The 21,943-nt window shown below is 44.1% G+C and overlaps 1 long non-coding RNA gene across 2 annotated transcripts in view; it reads right to left on the reverse strand.

Moving 5' to 3' along the window:
* Positions 1-14,228: 14,228 nt before the first annotated feature.
* The window catches only part of LOC139775719 (uncharacterized), an 86,025-nt gene continuing 78,310 nt past the window's right edge, over positions 14,229-21,943 (reverse strand). For both annotated transcript variants that reach the window (XR_011718912.1, XR_011718909.1), the window contains one exon: positions 14,229-16,008. This is a non-coding gene — a long non-coding RNA (uncharacterized lncRNA). The remainder of the gene's footprint in view (positions 16,009-21,943) is intronic.

The raw sequence follows: 21,943 nt of genomic DNA on the forward strand, positions 1-21,943 counted from the left end.
CGTAGAAATGCCGACAACCTACAAATGAACAACTATTGTTAGTAGTGTAATGGTAAGTCATTAACAAAATACGATCCATGGCTATGAGTAAATAATTTTCGTAACTCTCTAACAAGTAAATTTATCTCATTATTTTAATTTTTATTTAAAATCTTGAAAATTATTTCTAAAAAAAAATTTTAGAAAAATTATAAAATTTTTGAAAATTTTTGCTATGAATTGAAGATAGATATTTCTATTATTGTTTCTACTTTATAGAGCCAAAGAAAATGTTATTTTTTGTAGATTGTGGACAAAGAAGAATTAAATATTTTACGCGATCACAAGAGTAAGAGTACTTTTTAACATTTTATTAAACTACAAATCAAATACCGATTCCAAGTGGTAGGTTGATTTCGCAGATACCCACTGCGGAGAACAGACTTCGCTGGAATTCCTCGTAGAAGTCCTATGTCCGTTCGAATTCCTCGTTTATACGGCTCAGTCGCACCAGGTCTACCAAATATCTTGATCGATATCGTGAGAATTGTAAATCGCGGATCACGGCCGGTTGTTGAGACTCCATTCGCTCGTAGCAGCCGACGGTTTACGGCACTTTTTTCAGCTTTAGTAGGATTTTAAGCGCAGACTGCGCGTCCACTAGAGAAAAGATCGTATCGATTGCAACATACGTATGTCCGGAAGCGACTAAGTTTGAAGATTTATTCTCTGAATATTCATTCACCGTTACAGCCTGCCATATGGTCATTTAACAAATTGGGAGATTCTCACGGTCAACATAAAAAAATGGATCGAATACGTTCACGCACACATATACACGCGTGTATGTTACATTTAATATATATTATGTTCAAACTAAAATGTCATTTTAAACGAGTATCAGGCATTAAATGAAAATAAAATTAATTCTTCCGCTGTTAAAAAAAGTTTAGAGTCTGTTGAACAGCTTGAGAGTCGCTGCTTGTCGATGCAACCGCGAGAGAATTACAAAACTATTCAAATTAGGCTGCCCGATTTTCGAAACGCCATTAGTTATCCGGACATTCGAGAGGGCCGCTCATTTAGAATTCCGTTGATTTCGTAGGAAACGATCGCGCGCGTATGTCACCGGTCCAGAAGCGATAACTATTTTTTTGGTAGTCGCAAGACGAGTTCGGAGAAAGGAAGAGGAGCGGTTGAGATTGGGAGGCCGAGCGGCGGTTCTACATGGATATCGAAAAAGCAAGTCCGAATTAATTCCGAATGTGTAATAATTTATACCTAGAAAAACATTTATTTAATTTATTTCCACCTTCTCTCACGTTTCTGATTACATCTAGTTGTATAAAATGTAATTTTAATCTAATGTGTCACTTTATTTTTAATAAATATATATCATTTTCATTAAAATACACGTTTCGCATACTTTATTATACGTAATGAATCAATGCCAATGCAATACTTGTTCGCTTACGAAGCGGCTGTACATTTAGCTACATACTACAAGATATAACTAATGCTACCAACGAGTAGTCGAGTTTAACTAAAAATTAAAAAGGTTTAAATTTTAATTATTTATTTATTACATTTTTTATTGAAAATATCTACGAAATAAACACTTACAGAATAAATATGTAGCATAAAAATATTGAGAGTGATTAAATATTATTAAAAACGGTGTAAGAGAAACAATTTTTATCGAGTTAACGGAAACTTTGCCATGTAGAGCAATTGAGGTCAGCGTCCCTTCCTCCCTGCGATCTACTCTGAAAAAGCGAGCGCGTTACTATCAGCCGGGTATCCTTTACGACGACGAAATCAAGGGGGAACTCTACTTTTAAGTGGCAGCACTTCTTAAGGGCGAGCCTCTCTTCCCAGCTGAAACTGCTGGAAGATGCTCCGGACGCGACTCCAATCGAATCGGTAACGAACGATTCGAGATACGGCCGGGACGTTATATAGGACCACACACGAGGCGTCCGCGCTATCCTCGACCCGGTCCCACCAGGTAATGTTTCTTTTAAGTGCGAACACAAATTGTAACTGAGACGATGGGCTTCTCCCCCCCCCTCCCATCCACCGCTAGTGGTCCCGTAGCCTGAGTCCCAGGTCGAGGAATATCTGGCGGATCCGATTTCAAAAGCCGTACGTTCGGATCCACGATTACAGGGGGTCCGTACTCGGGGCATATCGCGACTCCGCGATTTCAATACCCCGACGACGCGCTGGGATCATTCATTTTCAGTCATCTGCATCCCGATAAATGTATAATGTCTCATTGCACGATTAGTGCCGTGCGCATATACGTATTTAATATTTTGCACGTTATATTTTTAGATGAAAAATTGCTTTGTCTTTTGGCACTTGTTTTTTTAACAAGTTTTTTTATTTGAAATTAAATATGGGGCATGTCATTAATTTTGATAATTAACACTTCACGCAATAACAGAGCGTATACCTGACGCGATCTTTAATCGGTTTACGATTAAAGATTGAAATCTCTAACGTAAATTATTTATTTAATCTTTATCTGTACCGGGCTTGATGGATGTAAGATCGGGTCATGGAATGAGAACCCGCACGGTATGACACTGCGTGCATCCGCTTATTTTTATCAAACTTTCTCGCCGCGTCAGTGAAAGCGTGAGTATTTATACCGAAGAATAATTAGTTATCGATCCTCTCTCGGCTCAGGCGGGAGGGATAATTCGCAGAAATAATCCTCACGGCTGATTTAAGGACACTCGCGATTACATCTCGATTACTTTCGGCAACGATTTCGTGCGCGACATTTAGCACGCGGCAGCGGAACGCGGTCGTCCTCGATACCATTCCAAATAATCTTGGCAATTGATCGCTACAAGCCTGGCGATTAAATCGCGCATTTTAATGCTACCTACCGACGTCAGTCGCTTTCATAATTTACACGCGGCCTTCCACATTTTATGACAACAGCCGCCATTAAATTATCACCGCGCTTATCACTTTTCGTAATGTATTTAAACGTCCGCGATTGGTTTTATTGGACTCTCGATATTCACACGAATTTCGAATACATAGAGATAACTAATTGCACTGAACAAATTAATGACGGAGATAAAGGACACTGTGTGTTACGATAATGTTATGAATTCCAAAATATCAATAAAGTTAGTATGATGAATATTAGTATCAAACCAATTGACAGATATATTAAGACCTGCACTCTTACTTTCGATTGTGGATTTTTTATTTGTATAGAGTAACGACTGATTCTGTTCTTTAATCCGGTATCTAAGAACGTCTGCTTTGATATTTACTCTGTGTTCGACTACATCAATCTCGCTTGAGACGTCTCCTTTCTACGAAATTTACATCGAATAGGCCATAAGATAGCAATCAATTTTCGTCGACGTGTGCAACCATCTCGTCGTCTCCATCTGTCACTGTGAATACACTGCTATAACAGATAGACATAAAAATTTGAATGCGTATTTGTTATGGTTTTGCAAAACTGTATTAAACTGCCTTTGAACCTTTTAGCTTACAAAATTGATAATAACTGTCACATTCACATCACAAGAAAATAAAATGAAAGAAGAGAGATGAAATAATTTTGGCGTTTCAAAACGTGTCGAATACGGTATCGAGTTCCCTCGATAATCTGATATATCCAATCAACAAAGTGTTTGATTGATGAAAAAGATTTGAATTTCGAATTTTGGTTCACTGAACATAAAACTCGCCATAAATCCGTCAAAATCGATTTATTATCTATAAACCATTTAATGGGGGGATCACGTTCAAATTCGACCGGAGTGAATCATCATTGTCGTTAAAATCCGATGATGAAGGGCGCGAAGCGGGAAACGATAAATCTTAAACGGCGGCCGAGACGAATGTTAATCCGCCTCCGTTTATGCGACACGACACTGCTATATGCAAGCGTGGTCGCGCGACAGCAGAGCAGAATAGATATAAACCGTCGCGCAGATACGTGGGCATTTAATCGCGCGTCTTACGCGGACCACACCGAAGACGATATGCCTCGGTGGATATCATCGGAGCGCGTTATCGCGACCTATTAGACACGCTCGTCGTCTTACGACCTGTCGTAACCGAGCCCACTCTATGTCGCTTTACCAGTTCTCGACTTACACCCCTGGGAAGAGAGTAAAGAAAGAAGGCACACACAAAAGGTGGGGACGCGGCGCGACAAAGAGAGAAAGATAAAACAAGAAGGGCTCATACATGCGCACACAGAGACAGGTCGAGGGTCAGCAGAGGAGCCTGCTTCTCTTGGCGCGGACTACCATCGATGTCGATGGAACGAGGCGTCAGGTGTCCTTGACCGTCGGCGACGATCGCGAGAGATCGAGGCGTTGCGCGCGCGACGGTGCCGGGGAAAAAGATCGTGATAATTAATCGTCGATAAAGCATCGGAGGTGCGCCGGTCGTTGTCAAAGCGAGCCTAGCCTAGCTAGAGGAGGACACGCCATAAAACGGCGACGCGGATATGAGAACGAGAAGCCGACCGCTTTCGCAAGAACGCGGCGCGGCGCGGAGAAATGTCGAGCTGCCGCGATATCACGGATAAATCGGAGCCGATGTAACGTGACGTATGCGAGTTTGCCGCGTTACGTTTTGTAACATTATGCAAGCTACATCTCGAATACTTTCCCGATCGTTTAAAATATATTTTGAAGATATAATTTTTACTACCGTATAAAACCAAATTGCGAAAGTTTATATATGTGTATATGTCACATTGTCAGACACAATCGTACGTTTTGTCTTCATCAATCAATCTTGCAAAAAGCATAACCATAAACGTAAAATAATAGTCAATGACGAATTATTAAACTGTTCGGTAAACCTACAAACGAAATACATTTTTACGTAACATATTCCCATTGTTAATATCATGTTATTTAGAAGCGGGAGAACTCGTAAACCCGCGTAATTTATATAATTACATTTGCCTATTGTGCGGGCCATTCGGAATCGTCCGTAGACGCACGTGTGGTATATATATATGTGTGTTGTGCGTATCGTCGGTGAATAAACGTTCTCGCGCGCGTACAGGTGCACGCATACAGAGTGAGGAGCGCGCATTGAAAAAAGAAGAGACAACCGGTTGTGCGCAAGATCATAGAGCCTAACTCTCGAAAGCGACCTCTCCGTGACTCTACCGCGAGAAGATGACATCGTGGTTCTCAACCTCACTCACGAAGCCGCTCGTGCAAAAACATTGCTAACGCCACAATTTACTTTTTTATTTGCATTGATTTTGCGAACGGAGATCAACAGTCGTGGTAGAAATATCTCAAGTGCAAGAATACGTAAAATCTTTTTTTTGCGGTATCGTTTATTATGAGGAGGTAGGTAAAAGCTAAAAAACATGACATTAAAATATGTTTATTAATGATGTTACATACATTGTTCCTTATTTTTTTTAATCATCTTTGATTTCTTAATGGAGATTAGTGAAAACTACTTTTCTTTCACTGTCTTTCATTCTGTATTGATTTGCAATGCTGGAATTTTATTGCGACATTTTCCCATGAATGCAATATCATTTACAAGCGGTCTGAGAGTTGTCCAGACGGCGCAGCATCTTTATCACAACCGGTAGACGCGTAAAAGTACTAATTTGCACAAACCGTAGTAATTGGAAAGCATTATTTTCTATTGCCGACGAGGGAATCTCCGCGTGCGATCGGCCGTATCGCGAAGGTATCGCGAATCGTGCCGTACGGGGGCAAAAAAAAGTATCCCGCGCGTATATGTTTCATCCTCTCGCAAACGGAAAAGATCGTAGCCGAACGGAATCGTCGACAAGGTTCCCTCTGACCCACGGTGATGGCAAACGATTGGCGTGCAAGAAACGGAGCCTGATTTATGGGCCGATCACGAGAAGGCTGGCATCGTATGTACATACGCACGTACGTATTCTCTTGCGTTCGTTCTCGCGCGCTCATAAGGCAAACTCTCCTTCCGGTCGTCGAGATTCACGGGGAAAAGCTCTGGCGCGAAACGCGGCCCCGCCACTTCCGGGCACCTGTCCCGATATCCCGGAACGCATCGGCGTGCAGCAAATGCATAGAACCGATCAGTCGCGATACGTTGACGCGACTTAATCGATGAAACGAGCAATCTCCCTTCGCTACTAGACGCCGAATCGATGAATCTCGACTCTGCGTTTCTTACGATCGTACTTTTCTCCCTCATTTTCGTGCACTCTTCCGCACTTTGCCTCGGTTAGTTCTGTCGATCTATCTTCGCTCCGTTACAGTGTCTTGTTCTTCCTCCTCTTCTTCTTTTTGTGCCCATCTTCCTCCGAAAGATAGATCCGTGAGTTCGTTATTCCCCCTCTTTCTTCCGCGTTCGGCCCCTCTTTTTTTTTCTTTCTCTCTTTCTTACCTCGTCTGTACTATTGGCCGGCCCGAGCGGAGCGTTTACATTAATGTATGAGGTCAATCGTAAAAGCTCGATGTGTACATACGTCCCGCGAACGGGGTCTCGGTGCAGCAACGATTTTCTCGTTCACCAGCAGGACAAAAAAAGGCCGCGACATGCCGCAACGACGTGTACCCCGATCTAATGCACTCGCCTAGCCGCACGGGGGACATGAGGCCTGTGGGCCACCGTGTGCCGCGGGCCGCATAGTTGCAACGGGGACATTATAATGTGAAATCGTGACGATAGCCCGAGCAGTGTTCGCTGATTGTCCGTTTCATTATGCTGATCGCGGTTTCGTCGGTTTAACGCAATTAACATATACGTAGGACGTAGGCCGGCTCCTTTCTCCTGGCTTGACGACGCGTCAACGAACCTGCCATTGGAATGCAACGGGAGAATCGCAGATATGCAATATAACAGCCGTAAAACTAAACCATGAAAAGATATAATTTTATGGAAAATACACTTGGCGCAAGATGCCACCGCGTCTCTGGAAAATTGATTTTGTTATGGAAAAGGAATAAAAAATTTACATGGATTCTTGTCGATTAATAATCGGATATTCATCATCGTTACAATAATGAAGATTTCATATTGATCAAAACATAGTTGGTCAGAACTAATTGTGAAATAAAAAATTATAAAAGCCCCATTCAGAACGTAGAAAATTGTGAAATTAGAAATTTTATCCTACGAACACGCGTGCCGCCGTACCTGATTCATGCGATGATCGAATTAGCAAGACTCGTGTTAAGAAAAAGTCCGCATCAATAATCACCCGCTCGACGTCCGCCCACAATGCGTCTTGTCTTCGACTTCTCATTATCAACGGATAAGCGCACACCGCGGGATACCCGGCGTACATTCCACCCGGCATTCTCTGATTGACTCCAACAGATACGAGAACGTGCAGTTCATTACTAAGCCGGTCGCGCGAGATACCGCGCTTTCAAAATCCAGGATATATTTATTGGACTGAGACGTCAAATTGCAGCGCTACTGCTAGCGTCGGTACAACGTCAAGTCGTAAACCTGCAGACCTCGCGCGGCTTATTAAGCAGGCAACAAGACAACATAGTTGCTGGGGCGGTCGACGCAATCGCAAATTTATTCACGCGTTCGCACGGGCGGTCGCGCTTCGCCGCAATCCTTCGAGTCGTCGTCGTCGTCGTCGTCGTCGTCGTCGTCGTCGTTATGGTTCATCGTCGTTTACGGTTGCGTCATCGCGTCATCGTCTTCATCATCGCTCGCTGGACCTGGGACCAGGCAATAGACGCGCGCGATATACTGCGCGCGAGAGCGCACGGGTTATACATCGCGGACGGGATATATATTTGCAAGGTACGGAAAGGAGGCCTGGTGGAGAAGAGGTCGGCCGAGAGGTCGCTCGGTAAATTGGTCGCCACGGCGTTACCGTTGATCTACGGCAACAGACGCGATAGTTATGGAAAGGTTACTGCGGAGCGCTCGATAAAGCGTCGCGCTGCCTGTCCCCGGGAATCCGCGACGGCGGGGAACGAATCGTAAATCGCGGAATCGCAACCGCTTGCTGCGGAGGAGAAAAAAAAAAGAAGAGTACCTACGCGAGTTGAGCGAGTGTGCACGAGAGGGAGATCATCTCTCCTGGGGAGATGCGTGCCGTATCGTTTCCGTTTTCCTGCGTTCGATCGCGGTGCGAGCACACGATTGCGAATTTTATACAATCTTTAACGTCAATCTTTGCTACAATCGCTTTCGAAACAAGACGACTAGAAACAAAAAATTATTTTTCTTTACACATTTGGTTTTCAAAAAGAGCGATATGAGTAAATTTTCCCTTATTATATTAACAGTTCCTAAACGTGCAAAAAGGTTTTATTTTCACATTCGCTACCATTACGTAATATTGTCGTGAATGATCTGTTATATGTATCAGTTAGGTGCAATTTTATTATTTGAGATGTGGATATGTACAGATAAGAGATAACATCAGGCAATAAGATTTCTAGATAATTTTTATTAACATTTCACGATATAAGGAAAATCAATTTCAATTTCCCTTTCAAAGTTTGAGATAAACTTTATTTTTTACAGAGTTAATACAGATTATGTTGCAATCGCGTGTACGCGAGGTAAATCTGACGCAACGTACTCCAATTCCTAACGTTCTAACCGTGAGAAAATCTTTTGTTTAATAAGCATGTTCCCCTCTCTTCTTCTCTTGTCTCTCCTTCGCCTTCGTTCTGACCAGATCGACTTCCCGGTACACCCACGCTCGTGTCATCGATATATCACACGAGCGCATCCAGGCGATTCGGTGCGCGAGCGTACATACGTACGGCGAATTTGGCCTCGGGCCGAAGATTCCGCGATGTTCTCGATTTACGAGAGAACGAGCAATCCTTTTTTGGAGCGAGTCGAGCTGGCGAGTGCGTTCGTGCGCGGGGAAGAGGTACGACGAACGAGTTAAAGAGACTCTCGAGTCTTAAATGCGTCCATAAGATAAATTTTCCAAGTCAGATTGGATGAGCGTATCACTTCAGCGAACTTCATTGGCTCGAAATGAAATGAAGACGGAAGTGCTTCGCGTGGTATGCCTGACATATCCTTTATTGCGGTCTAAAGGGCTCTCTGTTCTTCATCGTGAATTCGAGCTCAGGCAAAATACGATTGCACGTGAAACACGAACTCCACGACGATAGCACAATAATAGCGCTCTTGTGACGTACTGAACTTTGCAAAGCGCAAAGTGTGTAATAAACGTTTCGCTCTTATCATCCTCCGTTTGCACGGCGGAATATTTTTCGTGTCGTAAGAAGGTTCGATAATCGTTCTTGCATCTATCCGTGCGGCAATATGCGATCGCGTAATTCTCAACTGCGCGGGTCAACCGCGTTGCGTGGGAGTCGACACAGTTACTCGAGGTGTAAGCGGGGCAATTGTATTTTCATACCGAATCATGTCACATAGGCTGCTACGCCGACGCACTCGCGGAGCCCTTGATTCTCGAACCTTGCGTCACTATCAACATTTCGAAAAGTTCTTAGAAAGCGTGAGTAACGCGCACGAGGAATAAAATGACTGCAAGCGGCTAACCGGAGGACAATATCCTCCAGAAAGTGTATAGGTATGTAACTGTAGCGCGCACTCGGGCCGTAAAAGCGGCACTCGCGGTATGAAGCAAATACCAGTGTCGACTGCGATATAGAATGTACTAAATTTCATTGCCCCTTTGCGAAATACGATTCTCATGCATTTGCACGGTAATTTTCGTGCAGCGGTGACGCGATATTCGCAAGAACACGTCATCCGTTCATCCAGCGACTCGCACATCTCCCCACGACCATCCGAGCGTTCGCGTGGAACGCTCTTGAATAAACTCGGGGTCCATTCGAGCAGCATGTACCGGCGAGCAAACAACGATCAAATGCCCGCAGCGAGAAGAGCGGCGGCGAGCGAAGCAATATCGAGGCATCGTCGTAGACCTACGCCTATTCCGGATGCGATCGGATCGGGACGCCATTAATAACGACGCACTTACCGATCCCATGGCAGGTGGTAGACCGCATGAAAGTCACGACCTGACATTTGCCTGGGTTGGCTGCCCGCGCCCCGATCGCGCGCGCGCGCTCTTCTTGCCGAGAGAGCCGATCGCGATGCGATTTTTGCGCGCGCCGCGCCGTCCGCGCGGTCGGGAGAGAGAAGCGAGAGAGCAATTTCAAGTGTAACGCGGCTATCGCCACCACCGACCGATGCTCCTCCGCGATCTCGCGCTCGCACTGCGTACCTTCGCTTTCTCTCCCCGCTCGCCCCCTGCCTCCTATCCCTAATCGCCTTTTCACTTTCAGCAACGTATCACAACCTCTCCATATTTTCTCGAGACATATTACCTAGTGTTTTGAAGCATCGCATGTATTCAAATTTAGGACACGCGACTTGTACCGACAATTATTAAGCCTCGAGGGAGGCTGTGTACCCTTCCAATCTTTTTATAAATAAACACGAAAATCTCACTTCTATTGTTTTACGTTTGTAAATTTTTGGAAATCTATGAATTTCTTTTGTTTATAGCTTTAATTTCATTTTCAGAAATTATTTGTATCGCATACATTCGCGCAGATTGAGCATCGCATAGTGTATAGTAGCTTTTCTTTAGCATATCACCCTTAAGCCCGTATCAGACTACGGATTGGGATGGAGATTGGATTGAAACTTGACCAATCATAGCAAAGTTCACTAAACTTGAGATCAGTTTTCCCTATTCTGATTGATTAAATTTCAATCCAATCTCAATCCTGATCCGTAGCCTGATATGGCCTTTACAGTATTACATATCGTCGCACTTCATAGTTTAATGGATCGCAAGATGCATTGCGTTTACGTTTCGCGATAGCGAGAAGCCGAAGACAAGGCGCATCATAGACAAGCGACAGCGGGCGGTGGTGCGTATCGAGACCGTTCGCGCGGTATGCGCGCCAGTTCGCGTGCTCCGAGTGACCTCCGAGTGATTTTACAAGTTCGCTCTTCCTCCTGGCAACTGATCGTGGGGCCCCCCGTCCTCCCCCGCCTTTCCCCGTTGTTCTGAATCCTAGCCCATTGAACGCAACAACCGGCGAGAGGAAGAATCGAGGTGAAAGAGCAGGGATGGATGAAAACGCGCTCGCGCGAGTCGCTCACTCCTCTCTTAGAACAATCGCTTCCTTTCGTTTCATCAAGTCGATCGCGGAGCACTCGCCAAGGGCGACGCGACGCCACACGCATGCGGTATTCCAGCACATAATATCCGTAACGGTATGCGCATAAAGAGGCAACAATACCCATTGCTCTGGCACACTGAAATCATTCGCATGCATAAACTGATGCGAAACAAAATCTCGCGCTAACACAATGATAATCACATTTTTAATTGTTTGTCAACATATTTGCTATTGTCATTTGCTTTCAAACACGTCATAATATAATAAATTATACGTATTACGCCAACATATTAATTTAATATTAATTACGAAGTTTTCAAAATATTTGTATATTTATTTATTTTTTTCTATACAGCCAGCAAGCAAAATTTTTTGATAGTGTGCTGATTTAGTTCCTCATTCTAACGGTATCCAAATTTAGAAACGACTTTAGAGCTCAATTGGGGGCAATAATAATAAGACGTTCCGATATACCACGTGGTATTAATTACCACGTGTCTGCACGGGCAATTTCTCGATACGCACTCCGCCATCGCAATCTGATACCAGAACTTTTTACAGTTGAAATATCCGTTAGGATTTATTAGAGTGAGAGTCCTCCTCATTAAAATTTCGTAAAAAAGATAAAGGAACGAGCGAGGATAAGAAAATAATAATATAAAAAGATAATCACCCGTTAATAGGTTTGCCATTCACGTGGCATTATGTATAAGACATGAGACGCGATCGTTAGGAAAGCATCGACGGGATGGGATAAAAAGAAAGGCAGTTTGAATCCAGCGGACGAAATCAATAATATTTCTACGCATCGGTGATATAACTACCGTCGTTCTCTCCCGTATTAATATTTTATCGATCTGTGTTCCGTATCAGTTCTAATGTATCGCGCTCGATTTATGGTCCTCGCAATTGAGAGCATCTACTTGCCAGAAATGGCAACGGGCACGGTGATGTGGAACGTCCGCGGAGGCCTTTACGTCGATGTTAACCTTTACGCGTCTTCGGCGGCCAGCGGAGAGAGGAATGGACCCGCACAACGCTCGTCGACCCGAGCAGATTATCATGGCAGATCGCGAACGCGCAGCAGGTTACGCGACCGGTACAGATACTTGTCTCTCGACTTGTAGTCCTGATTGTGACAATCATCATCGCGGAATTCGTTCGCCGTGATAGATTTTCGCGGTCGAGCGAAAACGGACCGGCACGCCGCGCCGACGCAACGCGACGCGACGGTTAGATCGTCTTTCGATTTACGAGCCAATAAAACTCGTCGTCGAATCGTCTTTACGACTCGAGAATGTGAGATCGACTATCTCGCGTCCCTTATCGAGAGAATATTAATGGAGCCAGGCATACGAAATACACTCCTCAAGAGTTTCGTCGTTGAATTACCGCTAAGTCGGTATCTCAATCTCTCTGTGAAATTGCGTCTATTTCAAATATCAGCGGGCATACGCAAGTATTTTGCTATTGTTATTGCCGGACCCGCGAATTTATACGCATGTCGTCGATGCTTCCTCGCTATCGTAAACATTGAGATTTCTTCTGAATAGAAGAAAAGAATTTGCGCGAATTTTCTTCGTGACTCTCGCTTCGTTTCTCTGTGGATTCTCAGAAATATACGTCATGTACGAGTACGTTCCTGTTTTGCGAGAAGCACAATTATGAGAGGCATCGAACGATGCGCATCCGCAGTAGTACATCTAATCGCACACAAGGGCGACTTCATGTTGCATATCGTAATTTTTCACTCCCGATAATCGCATGCGTAACGACGCGTATAGCCTCGTTACAACGCTCAACTAGACGATCGTCCCTGTGGAAATGGCTTTTGCAATAATTATCTTGTCGACATGCCATACGCGAGGCCTTGTGCAGAAAAGGTGCTATAATTCTCCTTCTCGCTAGTTATTCCTCAATAGCTTACCTCAAGTCTCAGAGATGGATTGCCATCGATATGCCGTTGATTAAAAAAATAATCAAACATTTCAATATAACGGCGCCAGTAGGCAGCGATAAATTTACGAGATTGTTTGAAATAAAAGAAAACTATAAGAAATTAAATATAGCAAACTGAATATACACAATTATTTTAATTATATAGGAAAAATTAAAGCAGTTTAGATTTCTAACGCATGCGTCTCTAAAACTTTAAAGGCCGCGAGGTAGATAACCGATCAAAGCTCCGACGCGCATCTCGTCGCGCATAACGATTAAGAACGGCGACTTCCGTCGATGACTAATCCAGGAACAAGTCACGGTGACGTATTGTCGTATTATATCGATGTTTGTTACATCCTATCAAAACCCAACAGCATGCAAGCAATCGCCGAATCGCCACGCCGTGCACTTTGGCATTCGCGTTCAAATTAAAATGCTCTTTCGCCAATTAACTCTTAGCTTGTATTCCTTACATGAAAGAGTAAATACTGAATTTTAAAAGAGAATTCGTACAATATTGTAATATAAATCAGCAAAATCACATTTTTACTACATTTCGGGTTAATTTTAGGAACGCCTTTTATTAATTTCAAGGTGAAGTTTATGGCGTTGCGTCATTAAACCGCGATCTATCGTACGTCGTTTCGCGTACGAAGCGGAACGAAGCGGTCGCTTAAGCCGCATTAAAACGAATGAGCTGATAGTAGCGGATCGGCGGAACGACGGTTATCGCGAGTATCGAGTTCCCGGTCGGTCGGTCGGCCGGCACGTGCTCTCGTGCTTCCTGCGAGATCGCACACGAGACACTTCGACGTCGCCGTACTCCCACGCGGTGATTGGCGTGCACGTACTCACGCACGCGAGATTGTGCGTGCAACGGATGAGTGCGTATGGTAATGACAGGCTGAGAAATGCCGATCACAGGCGCCAGCGGAAGCCCTCGGGCGACGCAGCCACCGCGCGCGCGATAGATTCTCTCCTTGAAAGTTACCGAGATACAAGCTTGACTAAATGGCAATTTCGCGGCAAGGTAACTTTATTATCCGGGAGGGATAAAGGGAGTGATATAATTGATTATTTGGTGTGGGCGATAAGAGAGAACTCTTTTTCAACAATTTGGTTAATCTTAAATAACGTATCAAATCATATCTTTTTTTATAGAGTGATATTCCCAAAGAAAGAAAGCACAGCTAAAAGTAGATTCGTTTGTAATATTTATTATTTGAATTTCTGTCTAATACATTTTATATATCAATAATCATTTGATTCAGTATCGTTTCGTACAACTTATATAACTGAATATTACAATATATTTTGATATAAGATTAAGATAAAGAATTTATATTGCCTGGATTGTTTGATATAAATATCCTTGGGCCTATAAGTAGTCTGCAAAGTCAGTCAAAGTATCCATATTAATCGTAGATCATCGCGACAAAGGCCGAACGGCTTAAAAGAGGGAGATAAAGTCGCAATCGGCACCGGGTGAAACGTGTCGACTGGCAAATAACGTAAATCAGATGGCTGCGAATTCGTAATTAAGATTTTTCGCCGCTCGGCGAACCTCATATCCGTTGGTGCTTTGTGCTCGCGATTGAATTGGTACCGCGAGAAGTTAACACCTACGCCCCGCGACTTTACGACCGGACCATTTCGCGCCGTATTCGTACGGCGTGTCATTCTTTTCTTCCTTTTACAATGTAGGAGATCAATATCGGTCGAAGGTATCGAGACCGTATCGCGTTTCACGGTGCGCGAACCCGTTCTTTCATCGCGTTCTTTCTTCGTGGCACTTGCTGTATGCGCGAGTGATATTCAATTTACACCCACGAGAAACACACAGAGAGAAAGAGAGTAGTGCCCGGCGCCGATTAGTTCGGCTCTGTCGTCGCTTGATTTACCGATAAATACTGCGGCCCGTCGCGGCGTCGGCCGTCGCAAAAATCATCGCGATTCGGTAACGCTATCTAGCACCTCGAGGATTTACGGCGTGTTTAAACCTTTATAAGGTATGCTGGGAGCGCACCAGGAAGACGAGAGGGAAAGAGTAATGGTAAAGAGAGTCGCTCACGTCGATGCAAACTGTACTTGCATTGTGCCCGAGGCACCGCGGTAATGCCAACTTCACGAGTTCGCAGCCATAAAATCGTGAATTATTAACACTAATATGTAACACCATGCCTGCCGGTACAATCGCGTCGCAAAATCGCGGTTAAACGCGTCCGTGCCTCGGCGTGCCGATATTATACACAGTGTTATCGGTAAAATGTATTCCGCTGGCGACTCTTAACGGCTATACTAATCGGCGGTGCTCGACTAAAGAGTCATTTGCGAAACCGGGGGAACTATCTAGTACGTCGTAAAGCAGCGCCGTGTCACGTTCGAACTATTAACATCCAGAGATACAGGAGATTCTTTTTTTCATACACGAGGCTACTTAACTCTGACACTCGTCGATTAAGCATCGTTTATTTTAATGTCCATTGACCGCCAATATCTCACACATTATCTAAAACGCTTGGAGAACAAGGGGTCGTAAATTCTCGTGGTACCAATTACGCGCGGAGACCTTCGCGGCGGAACGTCGCGTAGCAGAACCATGCTAACGTCCCAATGATATTAATTTCCGAAGAAAATCTCATTAAAATTATTCAAATCCAATAATTCTGCGTAAAGTATTACAGCAGGAAACGGACTCCGCGTCATAATATTAAGATTGTCGCGATGGAGGAAAATCGAGGTCGAGTTTGCACGGCTGACTGTACCGCAACGCGTATCCTCTTTGGTCAGTCCTCCGTTGGTGGTTTATATAGCCGGTCTGTTTACGCCTCTCTTAGATCGTTGCAGAATGTAGCGCTGGGTCATCGTGAATGTTGATGCGTCACGTACGGATTTTAGTCACCCCGTCGTACGAAAGTTCCGCTTCGATTTGCAAGTCTCCCTGTAGTCGTCCCTTAATCAGTCGCTATATCTAATGTTTGATGAACACAGAAATATAAAAGTGCAATTGTAAACAGTGATTTAAATACTCAGATTATATTATTAGTAGTAACTATATTAAATTATATATTATTAGTATTAACTATATTAGTGAAAAATGTAAAAAGAGGGTAGGAGTAAAGTCAGAGGAAGAACTTGTGTACGTCTATTTTGCCTCTCTCTTTCTCATAATAAATGACCGCATTAATGTTCTCCTCTCGTTCGTGTTGCGAACTAATGAGAGAGCGAGGGAGAAAAATTTGATCCATTTAGGTGTCACGTTCATGCGAAAGACCTGCTCCGTGATACAACGGAGCGGCTAATTTAATTTCGCGCATTATATCGCCGGTATTAAGATCAAAGATGCGTTTAGTGATGCCACGGTGCATTAGGTTTAAGTGGAACGGCGCGAAAGTGGCGCATTATGTAGCGCGAGGGATCGGAAGGGGGCACGTCACGCCAGAAAATGTCTTCCTGAAGGAAAAGGGGGGAAAGGGCAAAGGTGGACAATAAAATCGAGTTATTATCCTTATTATCGTCAGCGTTGCGAAAGAACACGGGCGCGTAGGCTGCGCGCGGAGTCATTGTCGTACAATGTGCACCCGCTTTGCACTCGATGTACTTACAGAACGATACAGAATAATCGATCGCACGCCAATAAAGATCGACGAACGCTCGTGAACAACGTCGTTCGTCGTGAATTAATTCACGGCTACTTTTCAAAGACGCGAATATTTAGCTTTTAATCGTAAACAGTGATGAAAAATTATTCTTGATTTTATTTTTTTTTGTTTACTATATTTTTCGTGAAAGACAGATTTAGCTCACGGAAGATCTCAACCGCGAGAACATTAAGTGAAGATCGAATCGCGCACCGTGCTGGTATAGGTGAAGTTATTCCGAGTACCCCGCGGTGCCGAGCAAGTCCTCCGCAAGTGGCCTTATTTACTGTAAGTAGAAAATGCCTGTAGAATTCGAGCGCGTCCACGCGAACGCGGAAGAAGACCCACTCGGACGCCACTTGTCCCCGAGAATTCCAGGACAAGTGGCACGATTCTACGAGCGCACGACGAAGCCGGGGCCCCCGTATGCAAGGTGAGGTAAAGTGTGGTCGTTCCCCGTATCTCTTCCTCCTTCTTCTTCTTCCTTCCTTCTGCACTCTTCCCCGCTTCTTCGCTGCGGCGCGGCGCGGCGGCGTCCCCGCGGCCAGCGGAGGGAACCGTGAGGAATACGCGAAGCGTGCACGACGAGCATTCAGGTGAAGCGGGTTAATATCCCGACATTGTGGACACAAGTAATGGGGGCCCCTGTGCCTCAGAACGGTCTCTGATCTGCGTCCCGGCGGCGATGCTTTCCGCCATCAGTGGCTCTCATTTTACCAGGAGATGCTATTCGTGCATTGCCGCAATGCATCTGTGGATCCTAAAGTAGTTTCTAAAATAGTATTGTACATTGCTTTATCTATGGAAGATATTATTTAAAATCTTAGGAAAATACGATAACAATGGCCAAACACGGCCATGGCTAACTAAATTCTTACGTATATGTTAAGAGTAGAAAAATGTCTCGAGTAATACATAAGCGCGAAAGAACTTGAATTATGACGTTTAAAATAAATGAAATCTTCTAAATTAATATATGCACTCTCGCCAGCTATTAAACCTATGATTGTCAATCAGTGTTTGTACAATCAGTGGGATTCACTAAATTGATTTATGCAAATCTATAAAACATAAACGAGTATCGGCATTGTGTCTCCATGATTTACGGGGTATATGCGTGCGTGTGGGCGTTCAACTGCTCTACACTACTCAAACCATTCGTCACGTTCCTGTAAATTCGTAGCGTCGAAGGGAGCCAGAGCCTTCGACACCTTCGAACCTCGCGTAGGTCGTATCTAATGGTATCTAGTGGTTTGCCTCATAGTAAATGGCTCCATAGAGCCGTGCGGCCGTGGAGCATAATGCGCGAATGCTTGATTTAAATTTATACGCCTTGGCGAGCGTCATTCATTCAATGACATCCGGCCTGGGTCGCACCCGATAGAAAGCTGTCCTATCGAACGATTGAAATATCGGCGCCGCGTCGAGGACAACAGACACGAGATCTACGTGATCGCCCGCCACGTTAGAGTACAACTTCGTATCCTAACTCGGTAATTGTTTAACCAACTTCGAACAAATAATTTACAAACCAAATGATTTACAAAGCAGCCCGATCGATTAATTGACTGGTCATTTCGATTGAGGATCGCGTTCGTTTGATCTCGCCTTGTTTCGCGCGTGCCGATCACGGTCGTCGCGCGCCACATGACAGTCAGTCAAGACAGGAGTCAAGTCAAGGAAAATTAGACGCGGCTTGTTTTCCCTTGCCGCGCACTTGTCCGACGTTTAAAATCGGGATCTCGTTTATTCGCGCTTGCCGCGCATCCGCGTCATTACGATTCGTTTGTTCGGGAAATCGTATAGCCGCGAGCGCGGCACATTACTTTCTCTCGGAGAAGGCATCGACGACAACGAGCCTCGAGGAAGGCAACCCGATCCGCGCTGCTCGCTGCGCGTAATACACCTGCGAGGCTCTATCTAATTACTACTCCGCGACGGTGACAACGATCAGCGGCTTAACGCGCAAAATTGATGCGTAATAATTCCGACATTAAGCACACATCTCCTTATGTGCCGCGCGACGGTACGGCCGCCGTATAATTTCAATCACATCGACAGCGCCGTCTCGCGCTATCAGCATGATCAGCAAAAACTTTCCCAATCCTAAATCCTAATCTTATCCCTAATGAACTAATTAATCTGTGATCATTAAAGCGAGCTGAAGTGGCGTGGCCGATGTTATTAGGAACGCTTCCTGTACACAAGCCGCGCGCACGCGTGCATGTGTACAGAATCGCAAAAGAGCAGCTGGCGCGATCATGTGAGTGATTCGCAGAATTGGCCTAAGAGAAGATTTATAAATAACATACCGGTTCTCTCCGCGCGCGAAAGAATACGACGAGACGATGCACAAAATGATTATTCAATTCATCAACATATAGAAGTTGAGCCGGACGAAAATTGAAAACTCGACACCGTCTTTCAACTTTCACCGTTTAGAAGGTTTTACTTTTATCCGCTGGCATCTATCTTCCTGCGCAGACCTTTTCTACACGGCGCGGCGTCAAATACGTAACGAAGCAGAGATCGTAAACTATAAGACACACGACGCGCATTTATTTACCTTCTCGGCTCGAAGACAACCGGGTAATGATTAGAAGAGACTTGGCGAGAGCACCATTACAATAACGACATGTCTACTTCAACGTTCTGAGAAAATGTTTTCTCTGGACTGGGCGACATGACAGCGCAGGAGACTCTCTAATGAAAAGGCTAACCAAGCTTCAAATTAAATTTCCGCGAGTCCGCTTTACACCTACGTCGCCGACTGAGACGCCGGTTAAAGCGAGAGAATCGTCTCGCCGTGAGTTTCGGTTACGAAAATCTTATCCTGGAGGTAGCACAGGTCGATAGGCAGGTAAAAGCGGGACACGTTAGACGAAGATGAGATCCGTGTCGGATGGACCGCCTTGTCGGTCTTCTGAGTATGTAATTCTTCGTGGGAACAAGGCAATTCATGCTAAAGATATGGTGTGTAGGGAGAGGTGTATGGAAGGCGTTCATTTTTCTACGATGATAAATGATCTCATCATTGTCGTTCAGAGCGAAATGTGTCGGAAGGAATTTGTATCACTTCGCCACATTTGGACTAGCAGAAGGAAGGGATAATCCGAAAATACTAAAGCAAGACGGCAGGAGCATCGAAATGGCGCAGGGAAAGGAAATCATTAGGCAACAGAAATCCTGTACTTCTTCATAAAAAAAACTTGTAATCGATATATTAGTGACCCAAATCGCGCGCGAGTTAGTCGAATTAACTTTTTTATCACGCGTCGGCAATCAATCATTCCTCATTTTTTTTTTAATTATTTAATCCTAAAGGCAAAGTCGTGAAATAGACAGAGAGATAATTAAAACGCGGTTAAAGTTAATCAACGTAGGAATCGAAGACACTTAACAAATGTTCTGGAACAGTTGAGTCATCTTAGATCGTCATCGAATCATACGGATCGGGTAGGGGTGAAAGGGTACGCGAGGTAGGCTTGCGTCATGATCTGGGAATATGACCGGCATCTAACGCATTACAAGACACTCATTAACGCCGTGGAGAGTCGTTTCGTTTCAAATTAGCCGAGCGCCGACAGCAACGGCGACGAAGCACGTGTCAAATCGGGGCACGAGTCAATCAACGCCTCGCGGCGGCATCGTTAGCGCGGTCTCGTCGCCTCCCCGTTAAATTCCATCGCGTCAGGCCGTCCCTCTCGTTCTTTCGACTGTTGCCCATACGCAGCAACCGGTAACGTCAATTAATTAGGTATCGTGACCGATACAAGAGAGATGTCTTTCTCGAAAAGTATGACCGTTCGAATCTATTGAGCTATTTGGTTTGCGCAGCGATTTACCATTTATACTTGAAACAGAAAATCATACAATCAAAGTTCGATAATACATCGATTAGAAATAGTGAATATTTTTCTTAAATTTATGATTAACTGGAACTATAAAACTGAATTATAATAAAAGCATTACGTAAATCTTCATGTCTTCTTCGAAATAATATAAGACGAAATATAAGAAGTTAATATTGTATATAAAAGAGGAATTATTTATATCAGTTCTAGAAATACGATTTCTAAAGAAAATGACAGAATTATACAGGAAATATATTCTAAAGAAATTCTCTACCTTTCATAATTCTGTCATTATCTTGAAACGCAATTTCCATCCATTCTCATCTCAGTGCGGGCAATATTTTTAATCCAAATCGCTGGAAATAATTCAACAAAGGTAAGATAATTTGAACGGGTGCATAATGGACGGTAGCGGCGGTAGAATCGTCGGCTAGATTAAAGAAATGAGAACGGATACAGATTGTATCGCGAGAACGCGCTGCTTCTCTATAACCGTAATAACCAGTTAAACGTTTTCGCGACCGAGTTCGTGGAGGCGAGGCAGAGAGAACGGAAGAGAATTGCAGGGAGGAGGAGGTGGACGTGAAGCGGGGTCGAAAACTAATATCGAACAAACCCGGCAGGCCCCCGGCAATTGTGGTCGCGAGGAACGGCTCCGGCTACTGTGAGTCCCACGCCTGGAGAACTTTCGTCCGCGACGAGGCCTCTGGTATCGGCCGCCTTGTCCGTGAACTCGGACTCAATAATTTCGCAACCGGTAGGACTAATTTTGAATGCCATTAGTTAGCACACGCCGCCTGGGATGATCTGGCCGGCGCGACGGATTGTTATTTCGTTCATTCCTTCTCGCTACTTTGCCCTTCTCTTCTTCTTCCACGGCTTCGTTCATTCGGCTTATGCACGGCGAAGGGGCAAGAGGGGAGGGAAGAATCTCACCACCACCCTTGAAATTATTTGCTTCCTCTTTGTTCACGGATTGATATCATGCTACTGCATTACCCCTTGCAAAAAAGTATAAGTGCAGAAATTAACTCTGGAAAATATACACTGAGATTTAAAAGACTCCAATCATTCAACTCGCTTGACTCATTCAATCAAAAAAAAAAAACTTTACAGATATGCTCTCGATATCTTAAAGAATAAAATGTAATTTCCTTGAAAATATCTGTAATGAACAAATAATGTAAAATCAAAGGTCCAAAGATCCCAAAAGTTTTTGATTTAACCACTTCTGTGATTAAATTGAGTCTGTCTCAAAAACAGGAAAAGAAAACTAAAGCTAACATATTTGTAATATATTTTGTAATATTTTTTTTCTGTTTCTAAAATATGTAGAAATATATGCCTATAAATGCATTTAAATAGGTTGATAAGAATCCCGTTCTACGAAATTAAGAATTTCTGTAAAATC

Source organism: Temnothorax nylanderi, unplaced genomic scaffold (genome assembly GCF_030848795.1).
Source record: "Temnothorax nylanderi isolate EJ_2023f unplaced genomic scaffold, tnyl_v1.0 TNYL_tig0103_pilon, whole genome shotgun sequence".
NCBI classification, from domain to species: domain Eukaryota; kingdom Metazoa; phylum Arthropoda; class Insecta; order Hymenoptera; family Formicidae; genus Temnothorax; species Temnothorax nylanderi.